Here is a 27,133-nt window from a genome sequence, read left to right on the forward strand (position 1 = left end):
TCTCACTTGAACCTACATAGCTCGTAAATCCTTTGCTGAGATGAGTCCCTCCACAGGAAGCAGCAAAGCCACCAACCCTATCCATCAATAGGACCATAGTTTACCAAGGCTTCTCAAGCTCTATATGCTGCTCACTGCTTGTTTTTGTGAGAGATGATTGGCTGATTGGCTGCTTGAGGTTTTGGTTGGGTTTGTTAAGAAAGCTTCTAAAGTCATAGTCAAAAAGATAACTTCATCTCACTCTACATATTAGTCCCAGTTAAATCAGACATCCTTAGTGGTATTTTCTGTAGTGGAGAATGGTCAAATGTTCATATTCTCCTGGAGGAATCTCAGGGTCCTTTCTGAAATAGGGAGAAAGTGATAAGAGGCAGGAACTAGAAGAAAGAATACAGATGGAGAAAGGCCATGATGATCTGATGAGAGAACGCTTTGATTTATCATTCATACAGTATGTCAGTCACTTTGTAAGGCACGGAAAATGAATTCCAGGTGAGACAATTTTAATTTACAGTTCTTTGGAATTAGGAAATGAGCAAGTAAAACCTAAAAGAAGGAGCCTAGGCAGAACCTATTGTCACAGCACTAGGCCACTGGGAACCTCAACTTAAGGCCACTTGAGGTCCTGGCTAGTTCTCTCCATTGGTTTGGATCCATTTGACTGGGATCTAAAATAGAAAGTCTACTTTAAAAAGTAGCCAACCACCCTAAAGTATTATTCCATAAGCTCTCAAGACATGTGAAACTAAGGATTGAATGAAACTTCACAACTTCAAAAAGCTCAACAGAATATTTGTATTTAAGTTGGCTGCCAAGTAGACTAGCTCAAAGGTTGGCTCTCCTGGTCTCTGAAATGGCTGGCACTGTATCACCTTCCTTTCTTTCCAACCTCATCCTACACAGGAATCATCATCATCAGAGCAAAACACTTGGAGAAAAGCATGTTTGTACAATCCTTTATGAGTAGTGATTAAATGATGTCATAGCTAAAACAGGTCATTCACACTGGGTCACATGAAACAGTTGAGAACACAATGAATTTCTGTATTAAGGATACATCCTTTGTGTGATAGCTCCTGTTAGTCATCAACTTGTTAGTTGTCAGGTGTGACCCTGACACACCTGGGAATCTCAATTAAGGAATTACCTCCCTCAGATAGGTCTGTGACCATGTCTGTGGGACATTTTCTTGATAACTCATAGATGTAAGAGGAAAGGGAACAGCAAACTTGTTGTAAATCCTATCCCTGGGTAAATTGGCCTGGGGTGTGTAAGAAAGATAGCTGAGCAAGCTAAACATGTGTCTCTATAATTAGGAATATTGCTGGATGACTAAATATATAAACAAGTCACTGCTTAGGAGAAATTGTGTTTGGTTAAAATGCTTTGGTACAAATCTTTCACTGACTGTCAGCTAACAGTGAAGAGAAGACCTCTGCCTCAGCCTCTCCTTCCTTGAAATAATAATAAAACAATATGCCCCTTTATTATGCTTTTCCTGCTGAAAATATATATTTAACAAGCTAGGATTCTTTTGCCCTTTTAGAATGTTCCTGGAACAAAGAAAGTGCTTGGTGAGTGTGATCTGGCCTACAAGCAGCAGATTAGACTGTATAACTAACTTTGGAGTCCTCCAAAGATTGCCCAGTATCAGTGTAATTTTCCAGGCTGAGCTTTTCTGTCTAGAAACCAATTCCCCCTTTTCACAAGTTTTGTAGAAACCCGTGATAAAAGCCCATCAAAACAGTTTGAAATACATAAAGCACTGTGTCAATGAAAGGTACAGTAATTATCCTAAAGGCATCGTCTGGGGTTCTGCTTATACTGCATTTTTTCCATGAGCATCAGATTTTTCTCCAGGCAGTTACTATTGCTACAGAAACAAACACAGATGGTGCCCAAACTTCCTACTGACTCCTTCTCCTACTGGCAATAGCATTTATCAAAATACTGCAGGTCAGTATAAAGATTCAGAGAGAACCCCCCCCATCTCAGTGCCATGCAGCATGGTAATGTGGGCAAATAAGCCTCTGTTGACAAAGTCAAGGGGTTTCTGATGAATCAAATATGGTGGTAGCGTAAACAGAAATTCTTGCACACAGGTTAAGTTTGGGGGAAAAAAAGCAGCAATTTCTTTGAGAAGAAAAAGGTCACTTAGTCTTTTCTGGTGAGCATTTCTAGACAAATTGAAAACAGTTTCCTTGTGCATTTGTGGATTCATGGTATACATGCATCACTGTTCCCTCCTGGCCTCCCCAAGCAAAGCAAAGGGAGGGGAGGTTTGTTTTGCACATACTTACATTATAGGCAGACCTTCTAAGAGTGTAGGCTTCCTTTTCAAGACATCCACAGCTCAACTCTCTTCACTGGGTTTTGCAGTTTCCAGGTCTGTTTGCCCTTGAACTCAGTCTTTGTACTTCTTCTGGCTCAATAAGGAGGAAGCTATTCTCTGGGGCTCCTTTGCTGCAGTGCAGTCCCATCTAGTACAGCTGGCTTCTGCAAGTGGAGTCTCTGGAGACTAGAGATGAACAGGCAGAAGACAGAACATTTCTCTGAGCTGCCTTCTGTCTCCTTCCCACTCCTTCAGCATCTTCATCTCCTACCTCTTCCCTCTCAAGCTTAGCTAGACTCTGGTTCCCACCACACAGCATCCAGCTCCCCATGCTGCGATAGCCCTTTCCTGTTCTCCCCTAGTTTAGTTTTGTTATGGTTTACTCCGGGTTTATCCTATTTTATTTTTTTCTACTTCACAGCTTTTCTCTTGGCAATTATCAATTTCTTATTTTTCTCAGTACCTGAATTACAGTCCCATTCAAAGATTCCAAGTGAATCTTCATTGTGTAAATGGTCTCTGGGAGATTCCAGGTTGGACATGGGCCACCTGCTTTTACCAAATTCCTGGGAAAGAAAGACAGTTGGCAGCAGTCTCTGTCCTGTCATGACTACTCCAACTTTGGAGACACTTCCAGGTCAGGATCTCCTGCACCGTGTTCCCTTTAGCAACTCTTTTTTTTTATTAGGTATTTTCCTCATTTACATTTTCAATGCTATCCCAAAGGTCCCCCATACCCACCCCCCCAATCCCCTACCCACCCACTCCCCCTTTTTGGCCCTGGCATTCCCCTGTACTGGGGCATATAAAGTTTGCAAGTCCAATGGGCCTCTCTTTGCAGTGATGGCCGACTAGGCCATCTTTTGATACATATGCAGCTAAAGACAAGAGCTTATGAAATTCAAGAAGAACGAAGACCAAAGTGTGGACACTTTACCCTTTCTTAGAAATGGGAAAAAACACCCATAGAAGGAGTTACAGAGACAAAATTTGGAGCTGTGACAAAAGGATGGACCATCTAGTGACTGCCATATGCAGGGATCCATCCCATAATCAGCTCCCTTTAGCAATTTTTTGTTCAGTGACTGTGCCACCTGAGCACTGCCAGTGCTGTCTCAGAGGTGGGGCCAGAAAATACTGCCTTAGTTTCTGCTAACTTTAACGACAGAACACACCTAACTATTGCCTTTGATTGCTAACCTAGCCTCTTCCTCTTTTACACAGAGCAGCCCTCATATATGAAACAGGAGCTGACTTCTCTTATCAAAAGTTAGTGTTTCCCCTAGTAAATCACAAAGGACAACAAGGTTCCTAGACTTCCCTATAGGCAAGCAGCAGAGCTAAAACGTATAGTATGCTAGTTTCTATTCTAATAATCTATTTCCTGTACTTCTTCCCAATGAAAGAAAAGCAGGCCACAAAACATGTCTATTTCAAAAAGATTTAAGTTGTAGTTATTCTTCTGTCTTAAAGCCCAAGTGTCAGACTATTGGTCTGCAACCCTGGGCATTCTTAAGCCTTCTTGGGGCATTGGACATATACCAATGCCAAGTTTCTAAAAATAGCCTTGGGTGGGGTTTCTCATGCTCCTTTGACACACACTATACCATTACCCTGCTTTGCTTTCTCAAAGGGCTTTTTCCCTCCCAGTCTCTTGCAACTCTTGCTTGTGTCTCAGGGGTGCATTATTTACAACGGAATGCTCCCCTTTCCTGTCAGATTTTAGGGTCCAAAATAAAATGTGTGCCTTGAATTCCTACATCTACTGCCCAGAAACATCCCTGACATATGGGTGTTATTTGAAACACAGTTTGCTGAGCTACTAAAACAGTACCGTAAGCTCTGGGGCCTCACATACTAGGTCAAAATTAGTAGGAGCTCTTGGCAAGAAAGCAGTGTGTTGTTCAAGGTTCATAATTGTAAGACATATTTTACCAACAAACAGGTTATTGTTCTAAAACCCAGTGTTTGCTGTCTGCTCATAAAGATACGTATATATTTGTTGAACAACAGTGAAACAGGAAAGAAATGAGAGTACTTTAACAAATTTAGATGAAAATTCTCTTTTTTTTTTTTTTTCCATTTTTATTAGGTATTTAGCTCATTTACATTTCCAATGCTATACCAAAAGTCCCCCTTACCCACCCACCCCCACTCCCCTACCCACCCACTCCCCCCCTTTGGCCCTGGCGTTCCCCTGTACCGGGGCACACAAAGTCTGCGTGTCCAATGGGCCTCTCTTTCCAGTGATGGCCGACTAGGCCATCTTTTGATACATATGCAGCTAGAGTCAAGAGCTCAGGGGTACTGGAAAATTCTCAAGTCTGTTCTTGGTTGTGTTCTCTTCCAGCAGCAGCTGCATCCTCTCTCTGAGGCTGTTGACTGAATCTAAGACTTCATTACCATGTCCATCCAAATATGTCCTCGCTGCTGCCTCCACCATCATTAAGTAAATGCTGAGCCTCTAACTCATTCCCTTCCAGGGGAAGAACTCAGCCATGCTCTGCTTATTCAATCATAACGGCTGTCTCCGCTCACAGTGGTCCAGTGCCTCCAGTACCATTTCTTAAGCATCTGTTTACTCTCTGCAATTAGACTTGGAGCTTCACAGACAGGTGTCTGCGTTTTGTTCTTTTACTCTCCACAGCATAGGCTTGTGAACTGAATGTCTTCTAGAATTTACTACCAGCTGTGCTGGTGTTTTTTGTTCTTTGTCAAATAAACACACTGCATAGTCACACTGTAGATGGATCCATTATAAATGGATATTTGGTCTGCTCCACAGAACGCAGGTCGGGTGGTTTCTTCTCCAGATAGTCTGTGATCTAGGTCTGGTAGAGCAGGAACTGCAGAGATGTTGCTTTTGTGCCTTATGACTTTAATCCCAGAAATCAGGATGCAGGGGCAGGCAGGTCTGCATGAGTGAGTCTGAGGACAGCCAGGCTGAGGATAGCAACTTCCAGGATAGCCTGGGCTCCATAGAAAGATCATGTCTCAAAACAATCAAAAACAATAGTAATGAAATAAGGGGTATGCTTAAATTGCTCTCCCCAGGGACTCACCATTATCTTTTTAGAAGTTTCATCTCTGATAAGTAGGTGTCATAGAACCTATTCCTTTTCTTCACAATGCATAATTATATTATGTGTATATGTTTTATAGCTGTATATATAATAAGCATACAAGAAAATGTACAGTTTTAATCATAAATATGTAAAATAGTATACATAACTTATGCATTTTCATAAGTAACATTTTAAAATACATCCATATGTGCATTTGTATAAAAGTGAGTTGTATGTTCAATTTGTTTCCCTCAACAGTTTTTTTTGTACCTAAGTTACTGTCACCAGTAAACAAGATTCCTAACACAAAGCCTGGCACATAGCAGGTATCCATAAATACTCATTGAATAAATGAATCCGTGGGAGTCAACAGCTCTTTTGAATCCTTAATTATTTCCATTCTCAATTGGTCTTGAGCAGGAAAAAAAAAGTATAGAAAGCAGAAAACCGGGAGCATTGAAAAAAATTGCTTTTGTCTCTTATAAAACTTCACGGGTTTATGATCTGCCTCCTCCCAGGAAAGGCTCCTATTCTTCTCGGTTTGTTTTCACCTTGACATGAGAAAGAAAAAGGTTGGAAAAAAAAATCTCTGCTGTTCACTGCTGTGGCAGCCTAGTCCTAAAGACGCCACAGAGAGTTCAGTAAAACACCTGTCAGTGAAAGCCTGCCGTCCAACCAGAGGTGAAAACCTAAATGGGCAATTTTCCACATTCTGCTGCAGCATCGTGCTTCTTCTCAGCAAGAATATCTTCAAAAACCCAGAGCACGGATGAGTGTTTGCTCAGTTATCATAAATCAAATCTATCTGGAACAGAGAAAGAACACAACATAGCTGCAAGAGCGGGCCGCAGAGCATGTCGGGAAGCAGGCCGCGGAGCACACTGGGAAGCAGGCCACCTTGGTCTCCAGTTCTGGCCATGTTCCTTTCTAAGTTGAAGATCGCAAACAAGTTATGAACCCCTGCTTTTCTTCACTACCCCTCTTCCTTCCTAAGTGGAGATCATAAAAGAATCTAATTCACTTCATCCTGAAATTAAATAACATAGAATGCACAAAGTCTTTGGAATAAAGTCTAGCAAACTTAGTTGCTCGTCAGTCATTTTTTTTAAATTACTTTTGCTGCCATCCAAAAATTAAGATGGGATTGCTAATATATGATGAATAAAAGTTCAACAAGATAGAGTAAGGTGTGGGCAGGGAATGAGAAATGCACATTAGGAATAGCAAGCATTGAAAGGCAGCATGGCCAAAGGTGTCAGAGAGACATAAAACAGCACAGCACAAAGCCAGGGTTATCAGTTTGTTCTCTTCAGTTCTTAATCCAATAGAAACTATGACTTCGTATATCTGTCGAGTATCTAACAAAGACGACTCTTACACCATTCCCTGTCGTCTCAACAGTTTAGAGAACAGCAAGTCACCGTCTGCTCCGTATTCAGCTCAGCATTGCTAAAGGAGTCTCCGCTGACTTAACTCGGTGGTTAGCAAACTTCCTCATTCAAACGTTGTTTGAATCTCTTTCCTTCATCCAAAAAGACTCAACTAATTACATTCTCCCTGTATATCCTTATAAACAGCACTGTTAGTTTTTAAAATAAGAGAACCTCACATTAGCCTGTGTTCTTTGCTCCTTATGAGTGTGTGGTTCATTTAACACATATTTAGTTAGAGTCTTTTATGGACACCGCACTATGCTAAATACCTGGTATAATAGCAAGCATAGAACACAAACCAACCAGCGATGGACAAACAGAGTCAGTTTCCATATGAAGCTATAGATCTCAACTGCAAATCACCATTATTTTTATGGCAGACATAATTTGAATGAATGAATGAATGATATAGCCAAAGCAAAATAGGAACGGAAAAATAGGTAATGGTGTTGTGTTGATAGATTATAGGTGACTGGAGCATGGTAGGACATCATTAGCATTTGTGCTGACAGTTATTTTTGGTGTCAGAGTAAATCTCACTCTTACCTAAAACAGACAATTAGAACTTCAGATGCACATGTATTGTACCACAGAAACTATCTAGAGAAATAATGGAGTCATAGGTAAATATTTCAGTTAATTACAAAAACAGCTAGTTACATAAAGACTCAGAATGGCATGACACCAACGGCTAGTTTAAAGTTCACCTTATAACGTTATGTTAACTTCATGTTCCTTCTTTAAAACAAATTGGGATAAAGAAATAATGGCATCTTAGATCATGCTATGTAAGCTCTAATTTTGAGTCACTTCTGAGATACTTCTGTTCTTAATTATCATCCCTTCTCTCACATCAGTGCTGTTGCCATTGGGCTTTTCAATCAAGAGAGCAAGCCTAGTCCCCGATGTTATGAAGAAGATTACTTTTTCTTATGTTTCCTACGAAGATGCTTCTTCTTAGTACTGTTGCTGTGATGGAAGACTATGAACAAAAGCATTTTAGGGAGGAATGGTATCATTTCATTCACAGTTCCATCCATTTAACTGTTTATCCTCAAAAGCAGTGAGGGCAGGAACCCAAGCAGGAAAGGAGGTTGGAGACAGGAGCTGACGAAGTGGCCATGGAGGGAGCTGCTACTTAATTGCTCCCCACAGTTACTTCAGCCAGCTTTCTTTCCTTTCCTTTTCTTTCCTTTCCTCTTTTCTCTTCTCTTCTCTTCTCTTCTCTTCTCTTCTCTTCTCTTCTCTTCTCTTCTCTTCTCTTCTCTTCTCTTCTCTTCTCTTCTCTTCCCTTCCCTTCCCTTCCCTTCCCTTTCCTTCCCTTCCCTTCCCTTTCCTTCCTTCCTTCCTTCGTTCCTTCCTTCCTTCCTTCCTTCCTTCCTCCCTCCCTCCCTCCCTTCCTCCCTTGCTTTCTTTCCTTCTTTTTTTCTTTTTATTAGATATTTTCTTTATTTATATTTCAAATGTTATTCCCTTTCCTGGTTTCCCCTTGGAAAGCCCCTTATCATCTCCACCCTCCCCCTGCTCATCAACCCACCCACTCTTGCTTCCTGGCCCTGACAGTCCCCTTCACAGGGGTATAGAACCTTCACAGGACCAAAGGGCTCTCCTCCCATTGATAACTGACTAGGCCATCCTCTGCTACATATGTAGCTGGTGCCATGAGTCCCTTCATGTGCACTCTTTGGTTGGTGGTTTAGTCCCTGGGAGCTCTAGGAGTACTGGTTGGTTCATATTGTTGTTCCTCCTATCGGGCTGCTAACCCCTTCAGCTCTTTGGGTACTTTCTCTAGCCCCTCCATTTGCCAACCCTGTGCTCAGTCCAATGGCTGGCTGAAAGTATACACTTCTGTATTTGTCAGATACTGGTAGAGCCTCTCAGGAGACAGCTATATCAGGGTTCTGTCAGCAAGCACTTGTTGACATCCACAATAGAGTCTGGATTTGGTGACTGTATATGGGATGGATCCTCAAGTGGGGCAGTCTCTGGATGGTGTTTCCTTCAGTCTCTGCTCTACACTTTGTCTCTATAACTCCTTCCATGGGTAGTTTGCTTCCCCTTCTAAGAAGTACTGAAGTATCCACACTTTGATCTTCCTTCATCTTGAGCTTCATGTGGTCTATAAATTGTATCTTTGGTATTCCATGCTTCTCAGCTAATATCCACTTATCAGTGAGTGCATACCATCTGTGTTCTTTCATGATTGAGTTACCTCATTCAGAATGACACCCTCCAGATTCATCCATTTGCCTAAGATGCATTTATTGTTTTCAATAACAGACTAGTACTCCATTGTGTAAATATACCACATTTTCTGAATCCATTCTTCTGTTGAAGGACATCTGGGTTCTTTCCTGCTTCTGGCTATTATAAATAAGGTTGCTATGAACATAGTGGAGCATATGGCCTTATTACATGTTGGAGCATCTTCTAAGTATATGCCCAGGAGTGGTATTACTGGGTCCTCAAGTAGTACTATATCCAGTTTTCTGAGAAACTGCCAAACTGATTTCCAGAGTGGTTGTACCTGCTTGCAATCCCACCAGCAATGGAGGGGTGTTCCTCTTTCTCCATATCCTCACCAGCATCTTCTGTCACCTGTTTTTGTTTGTTTGTTTGTTTGTTTGTTTGTTTTTTATCTTAACCATTCTGACTGGTGTGAGGTGGCATCTCAGGGTTGTTTTATTTGCATGTATTTCCCTGATGACTAAGGATGTTGAACATTTCTTTAGGTGCTTCTCAGCCATTTGGTATTTCTAGGTTGATAATTCTTTGTTTAGCTCTGTACCCTATTTTTAATAGATTTATTTGGTTCTCTAGAGTCTAACTTCTTGAGTTCTTTTTCTTATAGAACCCAGGACTAGCCCAGAGGCGGCACCACCCACAGTAGGCTGGACCCTCCTCCATCAATCACTAAATGTGAAAATGCCCTATAGGTTTGCCTACAGTTGAATCTTATGAAGGTGTTTTCTCAATTGAGGATTCTTCCTCTCAGATGACATAAATATTTAATAGCAAAAGTAAATAATGAAAACAGTGTAATGTCACAGCTCTTTAATCCCAGCACTTGGGAGGCAGAGGCAAAATTCAAGACCTGTCTGCTCTACAAAGTGAGATTCGGGTCAGTCAGAGCTACATAGAGACCCTGTCTCCAGCAGGAACAACAACAACAAGTAAATAAGGTGCACACAGGATCATTATGGCTAATTGAGTAATACAAAATTTTGTACACGGTCTCTAGATACATGGTAGCAAGATGCCTATTTCCTTAGTTGGGACAGAAGTTTGGACATAAAACATGTTACATATTTAATGAAAACATTTCAGTACAAAAGGAAATAATCGACAAGTTTTGGCCATTGTGAGAAGCAGCTGCATACTAAATTTTAAAATTTCACTAAGTGCGTTTTAGAATTGATTTTCTAATCCATTGGGTCACAACTCATGACTAAAACAAATTCATCTCTGTGGCAGACGGGAACAGTTACCCAACAGCAGAGTTCTGTTTTAAGTGACACAGCTGTACATAATTGTAGATAATTATGCATTAACTTACATATATATCATATCTTTTGGCTTACTAATACCTGTTTGTGAAAATACTGGCTGCAGCTGGTTTTGCCTTTAAGATATAAAACAATTCAATTTTTTTGAGAACTTCCTATACCATTCCTGTATTTACATCATTTTATACTACCCTTTGAACCCCTCCAGTTCCTCCTAATCTCCTATTTTCCTCTTAAATTCACAACTTCTTCAATTATATGGTGTGTGTGTGTGTGTGTGTGTGTGTGTGTGTGTGTGTGTGTGTGTGAGATTAGGGCTGACCATTTGTGACTGAATAACCTAGAAGGGGTCCCATGCCAAGAGAAAGTTGATTGTCAGCAGCCATGAGTGGCCTGTAGCTCTTCATCTGGGGGTGGATTTGTGAGATTTCCCCCCCACCAGTGTTGGAATGTCCACTGGTCCTCTGACTCTTGCATCTGACTGCTCCCTCTTCCACCAGTCTCACTGAAGCTTAGGTATAAGGTTTCCATTATACATGTATCAATTGATGAAGGTACCCAAGGTCAGTTCTCTTCACTGTGACCACTTGTAGATTTCTGTAATGGTCTCTGCCAAAAAGAAGTTACATGAAGGAGGAGTGACAGCTACTCTTCTATGTGGACATGAAGATAAATATATAGAATGCAGTTGAGAGTGATATTGATTTAGGAGAGTGGCAATAGTAAATTTTCCTCTAAAGTCTGTGTGACATCACCAGTCATGGGAGTTGTCTAGGTTGATAGCACCAGGCAAGAATTACCTTCTACCGAGCAGCCCTGATATCCAATTAAACAGGTGCTGGTTGTCACCGTGATCTAAGTGTTATTATCCCTACATTGCTAATCTATTGCCAGGCTGTACTTAAACTCCCTCCATAGACCTGCCTGCCTCTGCCTCTGCCTCTGCCTCGTGATTTCTAAAATTAAAGTCAAAAGCCACAAGCAGCATGCAATGTTGTGGTTCACAGGTTTTACAGCGGGTAGGACTGTGAGTGGTCTTCCCCCTTTGCAAGACTATAGAGCACCTTCAGATACTCAGGGATTCTTCAGTCCTCAGGGAGGAAGCTTCCAGGTTGGTTCTAGCTTGATTCCTTCAAGTCATGAGTTTCTTACCTTCAACTTACAGGAACACAACCAAGAGCATGGGAATAGCCTACATTATTTAGGCAGTCTTTTAGATTCCTTTAACCAAGAACTAGAAGAGAGCTTGCCTATGCCTGGCACTGGAATTTGTGTTAAATTTTCTATTGCTCTTGTGTGTGGAGTGAGGTGGGTATTATTACCCTACATGCTATAACATTTGCCACATGCACAATCACAAACACACACACACAAGATGTATGTATGTTAAACTTTAAATAAGCAAAATTATTTTCTCATTGTGGTCTTTTCAATCACTATTAGTTCTTTGATTTCTCTACCTGTGTGTATTGGCCTCTCTTCATCCTCTCCACATAAATTTTAAGCCTAAATATCAAAATTCTCTCATAGCAAAGTATTACTTCCGCTATCATTAAATATTTTCGCAGTGATTTGCTGCTTATAAAAGAGCTTCATAATTATTCCTCAATGATCATGCTTTATCTATAGAAGCCTAAAAGTTAAGGTAATAAATGCATATTTAAATATCCATTGTATGTATTAATGTTCCAGAAGTTCTCTCCTAATGACAAAAAATAGTCTCAGAATTGCCAAATAATTAAAAGTGAAATAAACTCTCCTCATTGCTCCAGGAATGAAATGCTTTCTGGCAGATGAAGAATGATGCTGGGGTTGGCGGATGGGGCATGAAACATCAGGGGCTTTTCTAAGCACACACACAAAAGGTTAAAATGTATTTTCAACACTCTACAAGTTAAAAAAAAGTAACTGTATACTGGTATTTACAGTAGACAAATTAGTCTTGCATAGTGATACAAATGTTTACCCTTACCATTGAGGAAGTTGATACCAGAGGATTTGTGGGGCTAGGGCTAACCTGGGTTGCATACAGATGCCCAGGTTCAACAATCAAAAGCAAGGACAATCAGTAATATGCATGGAAGTGTTTTCGAACAATTTCCACACACTTTCCTCCTCTCCCTTCCTCTTCTCCTCCAAGGTCACTCTCCTATTTCTCTGTATCTGGGAGGCAAGGGCTCTGGCCACTGTCTGTTATTTTATTATTACCAAGTATTTTAAAATACTTGATAATCTCAGAGCTTATGTAGTGCTCATGACTGGGAATGCATATTTACAACATCAGGTTCCCGTTCCTGTGACATTTCTGCAACTACTATAGGAAAGATTGTAACTATAAAAATATTCATGTTTCCCCCTGAGCTTCTGGAATTGTCCACGACCACACGGGTGATAAGTGATGCATCTTTCTAAGCATATTGTACATTACGGAATTTTAAAATAACTCTTATTAGGTATTAGGTTATCTCTATTTTTCACATAAGGTGGCCAACACTCAGTGTGATTTTAAAATGTGCCACAGTTATACAATTTGTAAGAGAGAAGCTGAAGAAAGGCACTGGAAACTAAAACACAAAAGCATGAGTGCTTATTGGAAGGCATGAGAGGGATACTACTACAATATCAGCATCTTCACCAATATCACAGCTCTCATCCTAACAATCATTGCTCGACGCAGAGAGGGGGATGTCAGACGCTTTTATATAGAAAAGCAGAAGCTGCAAAGATAGAAGTCAAGAAGAGTTGCTGTTTTTGCAGGATTCTTAAGCTATTCCCAGCATCCACATGGTGGCTAACAACTATCTTAATTCCATTTCCAGGAGATATGATGCCCTCTTCTGGCCTCTGAAGGCACTGCATATACTTCGCACACAGATATACATGAAGGATGAACAACCATACATTTAAAATAAAGAATAAATCTTTGTTTAAAAAGGAAAGCAAGGGCTCTCCATTATATTATGTGTTGGCAGTTTAATGAAATATTTTGTCTTGACAAATGTTTCTGAATCTTTAATGGGCTCTTACATTCCATAAGTTTCACCATCGATACAGAATAGGATGTTATGGGTCCATCAGTCCAGAAACTAGTTTGGAATGGCATATCCTGGAATATTCTTAAGGTATCTACCTGTCTATGCTAAATCTCCATGGACCTTTCCCAGAGACATCTCTATCTCTCCTCCAAGAGAACATTTCTTGCTTTCCAAATTTTTGTCATGTCTAATATTTAGTAGATTTATGATACTTAGTATATAAACTATGGGAATATAGATACATATCAACATATGCATACACATGTGTATAGACAGAGATATCAGGGAATGTATGCAGATATATGTATGTATTTATAAAATGTTTTACATATTCAAAGCAGTTCCTTTAAATGGTCGCCTTGGGGAAATATGCATTTTCTAAACAGTTTTTTGGCTTAAAGGTACAACACTTTAAGTGTTCTTACAATTATCTCACCTTTCCAGGGAGATTTTGTGGGGTGCTTTGGTTTTGGTTTTGGTTTTCTGGAAGAAAACAAAAATATTTGAAGCAAGTGAGATCTGAAACTATCAAGTAACAGCAATAATTTTCTTCTGAAATTTGAAATCTGTTCTAAGAACAATTACGGAGGCGGGTGTGTGCTGCAGCATGTTGATTAATAGGCCTGTGGGCACATGCCTGCTAGGGTAGTGCTTGCGGTTTGTAGTCTTCAGATGAAGCCCACTCTTGAGCAGTTCAGTGAAGGGCATCATCACGCATTCAGTCAGCAATTTCATTACAAAGAGCCGATGTGTAAAAGGCAAAGGGAAATAATGGCAAATAAAGATGTGGAGGTTGCATCTCTTTATACAGGGCTAAAAAAGAAAAAAGAAAACACACTTTAAGTCATTTCGTAAAACCAATTAAAGAGAAGCTAGTTGCTGAAATCAAGAGGGGAAGGGCAAGGCCATCTGTTTACATTCTGTTCAGCCTTCTGCATACCTCCTTGGTTATGTCTTCAGAACTCTGGCTTCTTCTACACAGTAAAATATAAAGGAAGTTAAGGCCTGACTTGGATTTGAACTCAGATGAACTCTGGAAATGGAAATTACCAAGTATGATCAAGTCTCAGTTTCTTCATGGATACGACTCCAGCATTGAATAGATTAAACATGGCAGTGAAATAAATGTATTTGTTCTAATGACTGATACTTTTCTGAAATAACAATCATTTCACTACTGAATTTTAAAACCACAGTTTTCATATTTAAGAGAACACTTTTTTTTCTTGATCCCAAACTACCTTTGCTTATGTCTATTAGTACTCTTTGATCCATCTGCTAACCAGTATTACTTAAATATATTCTACACACAGATCTGTACCAGCGATTAGAGCTAAGTTATGTTCAGAGAGGGTCTGTTTTAAGTGCAGTGGCGAGGGCTATGCTGCGTTATAGCACAAGGTACAACCATATCCAAGGAAAGTACACACAGAGTGTGCTAGCACCTCATAGAGACAGAGGCACATTCTGACAGGCCAGAGAGTGCTTCATGCTTAGGGAGATTGAAGACAGCATGGAAGAGTATCTTATGTAGAAAAGTTAGGAACGTTATAAAGCAAAAAATGAGAGACTCTGAAGTGTGGAGTATTTCAGAGAAACGCAGCTGTATCAGTTGACTTACTGCCTAAAGGAAGTCTCACAATTAAAACTTAGACCTTCTGGTGTAGTCTCCCCTCCCCCAGCCTGAAACCTGCTTGCTCAGGGGTGGAGCTTCCTGCTCATTCGTTCTGCCACGCCCACTGCAGGAACCTGCGGAGCCACACACTTGCACCTTTCTACTGGACCAGAGATTATTCGGCGGGAATCAGGTCCCCTCCCCCTTCCTTCATAACTAGTGTCGCAACAATAAAATTTGAGCCTTGATCAGAGTAACTGTCTTGGCTTAATTCCTTTCTCTCACCACCTAGCCCCTCTTCTTTTCCAGGTTTCCAAAATGCCTTTCCAGGCTAGAACCCAGGTTGTGGTCTGCTGGCCGGACACAACATTCTGGGAATCTGAGTTCTGCAATGCTGAAAGAATTAACAGTGGGTTTTGCTTAGTAGTCAGTAATAAAGCACTGAAAGGTTTTGATTGCAGAGTAACATGGTGGATGTCAGGAACGTCAGCATGGTGCATGTTCAGGAAGTCTAAAATGGAGGCTGCCCATATGAACATTGAAGCGAGAAAAAAAAAGGAAGTTAAAGGACCAACGGACAACTCATGAAAGTAATCATAACATGAACTAATGAGCTCTTTAGACCTCTGTTGACTCTAGTACAGGAAAGACATGTCACCCTCACTGTGCCAGCAATGATCAACATTTTGCCAAATGTTAATGACTGCTTTATATCCTCATATTTTTATTGGAATGTTTAGACAAATGACCAGCCTGTTATTTAAATATAATCACGTGTCTACCTTTGATAAGGGCCACGTTAGATAAAGTATTCATCCCTTTCTTATACAGTAGGTCTTTAATGATTTCGTTAGTGTTTTACACATTTCTGTATTTGATTCTCTGGTTACATCAATTTGACCCCCTATAATTTGTTCAAATCCAGATGCTAACAAGGTCTACACTTTATTTTTGGCTGTCATGTATTCAACACACTTTGGTCAGGTTATTTTGTGACTATTAGCATGCTTCTGTCTGTATGTTTTTCTGCATTTATTGGTTGGATAATATTGTTTTATGTCTTGTAACTAGGCTGATGCACTATTTTCTCCTCCTAAGGAAAAGTGATGAACCACCCACTCTTCACTCACCCATGTCATAATTACCATGTGCAGGTCATCATATTAGATAATAAGTGGGAATCCCAGATGTCTGTCAATCAGATCCATACCTCCAAGACAAAGAAAATAAAAATCAAAATGCACAGAGGTAAGGATAACTGACGGTCATATAATTTAGTCCAGATGTAAATGCTCCAGTGTTCTAGTGAACCAAGGGATGAGTTGAGCTTTAGAAGGAATTCAGCAGAAAAGATGGAGAGGTTAAAGTAATCAGTAATTGAAGAGGAAGTTAGATTAGGAGGAAATCAGAAGAAAGACTTTTCTACGTAATTTCACACTGTAGGAAGAAGACCAAGTTTGCTTTGTGACTGAAAGGTGTTGGGTATAGACCCAAAATATGAACAGGAAGAATGAGATATGCTCTCAAGAGAGTAAGGATCAAATGTGCTGTTCAGTGCAGAACACATGTGAAAGATTTGGAAGGACATTGAGTGGCAAGCAAAATCATCTGACTATTGTCTCCTAGAACTAGAAACTACAAGACCCCTTCATTTTTCCATATATGAGAAACTACTGGATACTATGTAAAATTAGATATTTTACTAACAGGCAAAAATAATCATCTCATTTCAGAAGGAATTTTAAGTGGTTTATACATTCCAAAAGCAATCACTTTTAAGTATTTATAACATTTGCAAGAAAGCTTAATGTTTCATTTTGCCCAACAGCTAGATGCTCCATTTTTTAAAAAAAGCTAAACAAATTCAAGCTGATTTAACCAACACACACTACAGGGGAGCAGAGAGACCTTCACAAGCACGAATTAAAAAGCTTGGTATAAAAGAAAAACTCAATGAATTTATCATGAGGAAAACTATTAAACACAGATCTGCCAAAGTCAACTTTTCATCTACTATAAAAGTTTGTGTTTTTTCCTGTTGATGGTAAATATGAATTGACTTATAATATTTTTACTTACCAGAACAATACTGATTTTCATTATTGAAATATTCAAATGGTGACTGGGTTGTCAAATTCATCAAAGAAATTATATATTGACTGTGACACAGCTTTATTGGTAAGTAATTTCTTGCATGTTTATCCTTTTGAAATTATGAATAACAAAGTCTATATAATTTTAAATTGTAAGATATTTTAGACTAAATATATATATATGTCAGGATTTATGGTAGGCTTTGGAGATAATAAAATCTTAAATAGTATTCCAATGCTATACATTCAGGAATAAATGATTACACGTGCACATTATACACATTACATGCACAACACAAACTGTGCCAAACACAACATGTATGTGCACATGCAATACACACACACACACACATTCACACAGTAATAAGCAGATGCACACACATATGCAGGTATATCCTACTTTTCCCACCACCAAGTAAAAGTATCATCCAGCTTACGTTAGGGTTCCTCATTAGTAAAACTATTAATATTTAGCATGAAATAACTTCCTAGGACTGGGGAGATATCACTTCTTCGATTGTGACATCCAAAACTGTCTCCTGTCTGCAGAGACTGCTGAAAGTCCCCAGGGAATAGAAGATAAAATCCCCTGCAGCTTGAACTACCGGATTAGAAGGAAATTTCTAAATGAAACTTGCTAATGAAGACAACACACTGCTGAGGAAATAATGGGAAATTCAGTGTCGGCGGCTGATACAACTAACTTGAAATAAAGCATTTTTGGAGTAGAGAATAGTGAAAAGGTGGCAAATCCCCAAATCTGTAAGGGAAATAGTTAAATACAAGTTGCATCCAGGGGCCATTTAGCATCCGGTGTTTTGGATATAGTTAATAAAAAGGTATAAGGAACAATACCAGCCTTGGCACTATAAAAAGCAATCAAACTGTTTAGATATTTAAATAAAAGTTTTTTTTTCATTTTGTAGAAATGCTATTTGAATGTACAAATGGAATTAATAAAACATGATTTTGGAAATGTCGGTGTGGTATTTCTGGGCAAGGGTATTAAGAGACAGTTTGAAGTGTGTGCTACAATGAAGGATATATCCTGGAAGATATTGGAGGCCCTGAAAACAGGTGTCTTGGTCAGAGATGGGAGGAAAACACAAGTATTTAACTCTAAACTTCATGTCAGTGTCTGAGCTTATAAGTTGTCAAGATTGTCTCCTGGAGTTGATGCTGTGGTAGAGCCAATCAATAGATTTGCTCAGACACTAGGACTTTGTTTGGAAAGTTGCAGTTGATATTGCAGAATGTTGAGGCCAAAGATGATGGGATTCCAAATAGAAGCTCTACAGTGACACTGAAAGTATACATTTGGATTTCTGAAGAGTCTCATTGGAGAAAAAAATAATAAATTTAAAAACTTTGGACAGATCAGTTGCTCAGTATTTACCTGCTTAGTGAAGATTTCTTGTGTATGTGTTTGTGTGACTATGTGCCTATGTGTCTGTATGTCTGTGTGTGTGCTCCCATGTGTGCACGTGCACATGTGTGAGTGCCAGGAATCTTTCTCGGTTACTTTCCACCTTCATCTTTCGAGACAGTGTCTCCCTCCCTGAACCCAGAGCACCAATTAAGCTAGGCTGGTGACCAGCAGACCTCGAGGTTTCCTTATTCCACCTCCCCAGCATGAGGTTACAAGTCGCACCACGATGATGTGGATGCTGGGGGTCTGACTTCAGGTCCTCATGCTTGCATGGTAAGCACTTTGCCAACTGAGCCACCTCCCAGCCCCTAGTGAAGAGTTCTCTAATGTGCATTAGTACATGTTGAGGTTCTCACCATGCTCCAGGCAGTACCAAGGCTCTCCACCTCTCCAATACTTTTCAGAGCATCAGTTGAAGATTACCGTCATTTACTCATTTTCAATATAAATTATTGCAGCAAGACATGACCCAATACTCTTTAAGTGCCCTACAACGAAGGAGGTAAGACCCTGGGAATCCCTGCTTAAACAAGTAAACCATACAGTTAACTTAATTTGCCCTTGATCAGTAACTCAACTAGTCCTCTTCTTTGAGTAGTTATATTCTGTGTAAATATAAAAGCTTCCCTGTATAGATGGATGCTGTGATGCTAACATAGGAAAATAAAATCAAACGCAGGTGCAGGTGCTTGTCCCTTCCCTTACACATCTTCACTTCTGCCCAGGCCACCAAGACATGAGATTTTGTTGTGTTTTCTCATGAGCTAATACTTGCTGGTTTTGAAAATCTTAAAATTTGCATTTTGAGATTGTGAATATATTTTTGTAGTCATCACATAAATATTTAAGTATACATGTTAAAATACGAAGACATAGTGAAGTAAGCAGAGATCCTCTAGACAGGAGAACTGAAAACACAGGAGTCTGATGGGGAAAATGTCACTTCAGGCACAAGTATTTGTGATTGCTACATAATTAACTCGTTTCATCACCAGGAAAAATCACATACAGTGATACAATCAGGAGATATCTCTTCCTGACAGTTAATATGGTTAATAGTTGGAGAAAGGTCGAGTGAGAGAGAATAAGAAGGTGTTACAAAAATCTAAATGTTTATTTATCAACAGCAGTATATAAGAATCTACAGTAATGGGGGTTCAGGATCAGGTGTGGGAAAGGACAGGAGAGAAATGAATGGAAATCGCAACTGACAAGGCTGAGGAGGGAGGGGGCATCTCCAGGTTGTGACAGAGACCTGGGATAAGGGAGGCACCCAAGAATCAATGGGTGTGACCTTAGCTGTAACTGACTACATTAGGGATATGGAGCCTGAAGAGACCACCTCCTGTAGACAAGCACAAACCCCGGTGGAGTTCCAATCTACCCACAAAACTTACAACCCGAAATGTATCCTATCTACAAGAAATGCAGGCATGGTGGATGGAGCAGAGACTGAGGGAAAGGCTAACCAATAACCGGCCCAACTTGAGACCCATCCTATGGACAAGCACCAGTCCCTGACACTATTAATGATACTCTGTTATGCTTACAGACAGGAGCATGCTGTCCTCTGAGAGGCTCAACCCAGCAGCTGATTTAGACAGATACAGACCAATAAATAAACAGTGGATGGAGCTTGGGGACGCATGGAAGACTAGGAGGAAAGATTGCGGCTCGGAAGGGAATAGGAGCTCCACAGGAAGACCAACAGAGTCAATTACCTTGGACCATTGGGGCTCTCAGAGTCTGAACTACCAAGCAAAGAACATACATAGGCTGGACTTAGGCCTCCCTGCACATAAGTAGCAGAATGCAGCTTGGTCTGCATGTGGGTCCCAAACAACTGGAAGGGGGCTGTTCCAAAAGCTGTTGCCAGTATGTGGGATATGTTCTTCTAGCTGGGCTGCCTTGACAGGCCTCAGTGGGAGAGAAAGCAGAGACTTGAAATGCCAGGGCCCAGGGATACCCAGGGGGAGACCCTAACTGTTCAGAGGGGAAGTGGGTGGGGGATGGATGAAGGATTGGGGGAGCATGTGACCAGAGGGAGGCAGTACGATGTAAAATAAGTAAATAAAACAAAAACAAATTAACTAAAAGTATCTTTTCAATTAAAATATTAGCAAATTGCAATAAATTTCTTCCAGTATGGATGAAAAATCTACAGTATTAATAAGACTTTACTAGATACAAATTAATGTTTCCTCAAAGTAGGGCAGTGTCTATAGCCAGATATGGAAATGATACTGTTGAACATTAAGATAATTTACTTGAGACTGTTAGGTCTACAACACCTCACTTTACAGGTTTGAAGATGAGCCATAGGATTAGGAAGCTTTCCACAAATTTGTAATAATAACAACCATGAAGGGAATTTTAACTAACAGTTGCAGATCAAATAGACTGTTTGTTACTCTGTACATAAATGACACACGTTTCTGCCAGAAGGGAGACATGCTAGCCACTGAAGCTTTATCAAGAGCTTCATATCTTCAGTCTAGAGAACTGACATCCATCTCAGTCCCCCTGCAAAGCTTCAGAGTATGTGTGTGTGTGTGTGTGTGTGTGTGTGTGTGTGTGTGTGTGTGCTGAGTAAAAGAAATGAAAGAAAGCAAGCGGGCCTAGCTATTGGTCATTTCTGCTATCATGGCTTTGGATGGCAGGTCATTTTCAAGGGTTTCAAAAGCTATGCCCAGTTTTTAATTTGCCACTGTGGAAGGAAATGATCAGGCCATTGACAGTGATTGTCAGCAAATACGGGAAAGTCTTTTGAAAGTCTTTTTTAAGTCCTTCTACATAACGTTAAACCTCTACTGGTTTTGTTTGTTTGTTTTGTTTAATAATGTAACAGTCAGATTGTCAGAAAACTCCATTTATTTTTGTCCAAATTTTAGTTTTTCTTAATATCCAGCATAGCCAGGGAGTGGAGGCATTTTTATGCTGCTTATTTTCTTCCTTTAGTGTGTCTAAAATTTTCATCCCAAATCTTCAAAGAGTCTTGTGAAGAAAAGACAGACATGACTTGGGGCTTCGTAAATTGTTCCTACTATTTAAGGACCTGAAGAGAGCTAGCGTGATCATTCACATCTAGCCATTCCTAGGAAATACTTAGAATTCTGCATATTGGTATCTTGGGGGAAATCTTTCTGAGTCAAGGTCTCTACATTTTCCCTCTTGTTTCTTGTTCCACTTTCCCATCAGTCAGCCTATCCACAGTTCTCTTTGCTTGCTAAATGTGATTTTTCTCCACCTCTGAAATTGAAAGAAAGAAAAGAAAAGAAAAGAAAAGAAAAGAAAAGAAAAGAAAAGAAAAGAAAGAGGGAGGGAGGGAGGGAGGGAGGGAGGAAGGAAGGAAGGAAGGAAGGAAGGAAGGAAGGAAGGAAGGAAGGAAGGAAGGAAGGAAGGAAGGAAAAACAAAGAAAAAGAAAGAATCAATGTAGTCTGTGATTGATGCATTTTCTGCTTTGGTAAATAGGACACAGTTTGTCAAATCTGGAATATATTACAGCTTTGTGGAAACCTGTTTTTCTCAAATGCTAAGCTATTGAACTGGATATCAAAGAGTAATTTATTTTGTTTTAAGTATGCTTTTACTATTTTCTTTTCTAACAAAAAAATTAATTAAAAAAAAAAAAACAAAAACCCTCAAAGCATGGGTACTTCAAAACAGGTAACTAGGAGATAAATTAGAACAGTTAAGGAAATTGGAGAGGTGTTGGCTTTCATTCATGCTTGTCCTTCAGTGTGCAGAGATGCTGGCTATGATCTGAGATCTGTAGGATATTTGCTTTGTTAATTGTCTGTGGCAATGATAAATTTAAAGTGATCCATCACTGAGAAAAATGTGCAAATGATCCTGTCACAGAGTCACTTCTGCATATAGGGTAAGCAAAATGGCTGTCTTCTGAGGATCAGACCCTAGTCCACAGAAGGATCAATGCCCCAGTGTAGGTGAATGCCAAGGTGGGGAGGCAGGAGTGGGTGTGTGGGTGGGGAAACACCCTCATAGAAGCAGGGAGAGGGAGGACGAGATAGGGGGCTTTCTGGGTTGGGGGGAGGGGCAGGAAAAAGGATAACATTTGAAATGTTAATAAGGAAAATATCCAATAAAAAATTGCATTTAAACAAAGCAGCAAGTAAGGGTGCTAAGAATAGGCCACTGGCAACTAACTACCTTGTAGGCTGAGTTTTATCTGGATATTTTCTTTGTGACTTCTAAATTATTTTTTACAAACTTGGCTGTGTTAGAACTTCACGTGTTCAATAAACTAATGTCATTATAATGAGCTTTTCAATCAAATGATAAAATGTAATATGTACACAGGCTAGCTCAGATATTACTATTTTTCTTTCTTTCTTTTATTAGATATTTACTTTATTTACATTTCAAATGCTGTCCCCTTTCCTGATTTCCCCTCTGAAAAACCCTCTATTCCACCCCCCTCCCCCTGCTCACCAAACCAACCACATCTGCTTCCTGGCCCTGGCATTCCCCTAAACTGGGGCATAGATCCTTTAGAGGACCAAGGGTCTCTCCTCCTATTCATGACCAACTAGGCCATCCTCTGCTACATATGCAGCTGGCGCCATAAGTCCCACCATGTGTACTCTTTGGTGATTTAGTCCCAGGGAGCTCTGGGAGTACTGGTTAGTTCATAGTGTTGTTCCTCCTATGGAGCTGCAAACCCCTTCAGCTCCTTAGGTCCTTTCTCTAGCTTCTCCATTTGGGGACCCTGTGCTCAGTCCAATGATAGGCTGTGAGGATCCACCTCTGTATTTGTCAGGCACTGGTGGAGCCTCTCCAGTGACAGCTATATCACGCTTCTGTCAGCAAGCACTTGTTGACATCCACAAAAGTGTCTGGATTCGGTGATTGTATATGGGATAGATCCCCAGGTGGGACAGTCTCTTGATGGCCATTCCTTCAGTCTCTGCTCCACACTTTGTCTCTGTAGCTCCTTCCATGGGTGTTTTGCTTTCCCTTCTAAGAGGGAAAAAGTATGCACACTTTGGTCTTCCTTCTTGAGTTTCATGTGGTTTGTGAAATTGGGTATTCAAAGCTTTTGGGCTAATATCCACTTATCAGTGAGTGCATATCATGTGTGTTCTTTTGGGGATGGGTTACCTCATCAGGATGATATTTTCTAGTTCCATCCATTTGCCTAAGAATTTCATAAATTCATTGTTTTTAATACCTGAGAAGTACTCCATTGTGTAAATGTACCACATTTTCTGTATCCATTCCTCTGTTGAGGGACATCTGGGTTCTTTCAAGCTCCTGGCTATTATATATAAGGCTGCGATGAACATAGTGGAGCATTTGTCCTTATTACATGTTGGAGAATCTTCTGGGTACGGTATTAGTGGGTCCTCAGTTAGTACTATGTCCAATTTCCTGAGGAACCACCAAACTGATTTCCAGAGTAGTTGCACAAGCTTGCAATCCTGCAGGGTCTGCAACATAAACAGTTGGTATGACTGTTTCCATTCTGTGACCCTATGACCTAGATCATAATTCATTCTGAATTGGTGAAATTTTCATTCCAAGACGATTTAACATGACATGGGATTTATTATTTCCCCCTAAAGATTTTTTTGGCATGAAAATAACTTTTGAGTATGCTAAGAGCTGGTTTTAATTGACACACTTCTAGTGGCCATATTCAAATTTGGTACAATCCTCTCATGTAGTCATCCCAATCTTCTATTTAAATTTTGGTGGCAATATATTCATTATGCAAAAACAGTTATGAATAACCCATTCATCTTTACCCGCTCTCATCCTTCCCTGTGCCCATCACTGGTTCCTGATCTTTCCCAAATCAATCCCTCGTCTACTTTCAGGTCTAAAAAATAAACCCGAATTCTGTATATGAGGGGGAAAGATAACATTCTGCATCTGTCCTTTTGCATTTATTATATTGACATGATGATCTCTGGCTTCATTTATTATGAAACCATATGATGTCATTCTCCTATTATGGCTAAACTGTTGGATGTGTGTGCACTTGTGTCTGCCTGTCTATGTCTGTCTGTGTATCTGTCTGTCTGGTTAGAGGCATGGAACACTGGGACAGTGGGCACTGGAAAAAGTGAGCTCTATGGAAAGTGGATGCTAAGGAAAGACATCCTGATGGAGGGTTGGTTCTGGGGAGAGTGGACACGGGGAAGAATGAGCATGGGGGAAAGTGTGCTTTGATGAGACTGGAGTCTGGCAAAATTGAACGCTGGGGAGAGTGGTGGTTTGAACACTCAGAAAAATGGGCACGAAGGAGATTGAACACAGTAGAACAGGCACTGGGGTAATGGGCCCAGGTCATGCATACAAGCACAATGAAGATTGAACTATGAGGCAAATGGGGCACTATTGTCTGTCTGACCAGGTATGCTTTCTGCAAACTTAGTCCTATTATTTACTCTGAACTCTAAAATAGTATCTATGCGGCTATGATCTCCCCTATAATTACAGCCCAAGTTTCACACCCCGTGTTGACAGAATGAAATCTATCTTCTATTCTCCACTTAGGCTTCTGTGTCCTGGTAACTTCTTTTTCTGTCCCACCTACTGGGATTGGGAGTCTTGAGAGATAGGATTGTCCTATTAGGAGCCTTTCCATGCTTTCTCATTTCAAGATTGGTGCTGGAGTTCTCTCCTATCTTACAACACACACTATGTTGTTAATGCTCCATGAACCTTTCATTTTCTGTGAAAGAAATATCCCAAACAGCATTTCTCAATTCACGTACATCTGGTTTGCTGTATTTTCAGCTAAGATCTCCCTGCTCATTACAGGAGACTCTGGCACATCCAGTGTTTAGAACTGAGTCTTCACCAACAAAGAAAATTATTCACCTGTCATTGTTCTGAGTAAAGTGTGTGCTGACTCAAACAAAGACAACTTTGACTGAACCATGGGCTTCTAATAATGGATATTACTTATCATATACCTGAATTTTTATAATAAACAGTTACCAAAAATATGTGCATGTGTACATTTCTTCTACTATTGACATTTTTGTGAACTTTTTGTGAACTCAATATAATAACTGTTTTAAGAGTCAAAATTCAAAGCACAAATCAGTGAACGTTTTCAACACACTGTCATGTTAGAGACTATTTTATCAGTACAACATTTAGCCATCCTTTTGAACAGATGAGAATTAATTTGAATTTTTCCTACTAGGCAATTTAAAATGTGCATTGACCCATAAAGGTATAAATGATTGAAGTGCTATTTGAGAGAATACAATAGCTTAGTTGTAAGAATACAAAGCAATTGCAAAATTATATCTGACAAAACAAGATCTTTAAAAATGTTGCCCCGAGGATAATAAGTAAGAGTAACATAGAACCTTAAGAAATTTGAAATTTACCAGATAAGGCGTTTCATAGATGTAAAGGTTCACCATTATGTTCACCTTTATTTTCAAATGCATTTATTTTTATCAAGACATTACACACTGAATGATAAAACTCAACTATAGCCTTCCCTTCCTTCTTCCAGTATTTGTATTGATCATGTAGGTCCAGAATATACAAACCTGCTTAAAACAAATGTAGATGTATTTACCCTGGAATGCATTTGCACAAAGTGCTCATTAGTAAATACCATGTTACCACCTCGAAAATTTGGTATTTTAAAAAATGATGCTACAAACCTCAAAGCGTCCCAAGATAGATATCTAGTGACTGGACACTGAGTTAACATGTACCCTTCATCCTCAGTGTAACTAGGGTCTGGTTTTCTTATCTTTTCCACAATGAGGAACATAAAGAATGCCAGTGTGTACTCTCCAGCTACTTGAAGGTGTATGAGTAGTGTTAGCACTAATGCCAAAGACTTACAACACGACCTGAACAAGCTGCCTTTCCTAATAAAGCTTGGGACAGAGCTCCTCCTCTAGGAGCTGCAAGTGCAACCCCTTCTGTGCCCAGTGAATTGCTGAATATTTCTATAGTGAGAGATAAGAGACTTGCTGGCTTTGGGGCTTCAGTGAGAAAATTTCTATTACAGCAAATTAATGAAAAATCAGATGAACACATGTTATTGAATAGTAACATAACTATCCATTTATCTGTAACTATAGCTACAAATGATGTAATATGGACAATGCTATCCATAAATAACTTCAAGGTCATTTAACTTATGGGATAGACTAGAAACTTTCCACGATTAATTACATTCCTGTTCCTCCTTATTGCTAAAGCTCAGATGACTGCTTGTATTAATTAGGTAAAAAGAAAACTGTAACAAAATTCAAAAGCATATGAACCTCTCACACATCCAGTTGCTTCAGATCATGAACATTATGTGTGTCTATTAAAGTCTTTGGTATGCCTTTTCAGAGGGATATGGACTAACAAAAGGTGTAAGAGTTCTAGGTGCCTCAGCCCAGAAGCCAATGAGAACTATAGTCAACAGAGGCAATATGCACAAAATACATGCTGCCAGACTTCAGAGGAGATTGGCTTGGGAAGATGACTCAGTTGGAGAGAACATTTTTGTATCAGCATGGGGACCCGAGTTTAAATCTCTAGCACCTGCACACTCATATACAAGTACATAGACAGACTGTGAACATGAGAGAAACTTCTCTGACACATGGGGAAATCCAAAAAGACACCCA

The 27,133-nt window shown here is 39.9% G+C and overlaps 1 protein-coding gene across 3 annotated transcripts in view; it reads left to right on the forward strand.

Moving 5' to 3' along the window:
* The window catches only part of Khdrbs2 (KH domain containing, RNA binding, signal transduction associated 2), a 532,623-nt gene extending 514,568 nt beyond the window's left edge, over positions 1-18,055 (forward strand). For all 3 annotated transcript variants that reach the window (XR_001783140.2, XR_001783141.2, XR_373242.4), the window contains 3 exons: positions 16,141-16,234; positions 17,069-17,164; positions 17,629-18,055. The gene's annotated coding sequence lies outside the window, so the exon portion shown is untranslated. The remainder of the gene's footprint in view (positions 1-16,140; positions 16,235-17,068; positions 17,165-17,628) is intronic.
* Positions 18,056-27,133: the final 9,078 nt, after the last annotated feature.

The sequence above is a fragment of the Mus musculus genome, chromosome 1 (assembly GCF_000001635.26).
Source record: "Mus musculus strain C57BL/6J chromosome 1, GRCm38.p6 C57BL/6J".
In the NCBI taxonomy this organism is placed as follows: Eukaryota; Metazoa; Chordata; class Mammalia; order Rodentia; family Muridae; genus Mus; species Mus musculus.